This window comes from Papilio polytes, unplaced genomic scaffold (genome assembly GCF_000836215.1).
Source record: "Papilio polytes unplaced genomic scaffold, Ppol_1.0 DF821624.1, whole genome shotgun sequence".
NCBI lineage: Eukaryota > Metazoa > Arthropoda > Insecta > Lepidoptera > Papilionidae > Papilio > Papilio polytes.
Genome location: NW_013527580.1, coordinates 1 through 825, shown reverse-complemented (window position 1 = coordinate 825; position 825 = coordinate 1). Strand labels below are relative to the sequence as shown.

The 825-nt window shown below is 34.4% G+C and overlaps 1 long non-coding RNA gene across 1 annotated transcript; it reads left to right on the top strand.

The window, feature by feature from the left end:
• Positions 1-819, top strand: LOC106108343. The gene is made up of 3 exons (XR_001225924.1): positions 1-14; positions 339-419; positions 735-819. It is a non-coding gene; the product is annotated as an uncharacterized LOC106108343 (long non-coding RNA).
• The last annotated feature ends 6 nt before the right edge of the window (positions 820-825 follow it).

Sequence of the window (825 nt, the reverse complement as noted above, 5' to 3'; positions counted from 1 at the left end):
CCAGCGACTTTAAAGTATGACACAACACCACACGCCACATTACCCTACAACATGACATAATATGCCACATTACCCTACAACATGACATAATATGCCACATTACCCTACAACATGACATAATATGCCACATTATCCTACAACATGACATAATATGCCACATTACCCTACAACATGACATAATACGGAACAGCACGCCACGTACGACACACGGACACATACCACTTACATACGAGAAACAATGTTTTATCTTAGTTTTTACAGTTTTTACTCTAGTCATCCTCATGCTATAATATGTTTTATTATTAGTTGTAATTTATTTATATCTTGAACTTTTCCAGGTGACAGTTGAAATCTATTTATTACAAGCGACAAAAGAAATTCTACCGCACAATGTTAAATATCACATCTCAAACAAAAAGGTAATTACAATATTTTGTTGTTACAGTGTTAAATTATGTGGACTACACGTTTAATGTTGTATTTATTCATTGTTTTGTCACACACAAATTTGTACTACCACATTCAGAATCTAACTTTTAGGTCAAGTACTGAAACGACATTTAAATATGTAACGTCATAAGCCACACTTAAACTAGAAAATCATGTTGTTTAATATTCGAAGATCTCTTCGAGTCAATAACGTTTCATTATTCTGTTAATAAAATATGAAGAAATTTCAAAATATTTCAACACATTTTATTTACTAACATAAAATTAATGTTTTCCTTGTTCAGGGTAATTCGAAGTTATTAACACCTAAATCGAAGGTGTCAGAGCTGAAGTCGATGCGCGCGGCGAGCCCGGCGGGGCCGCACGCGGTGCGCT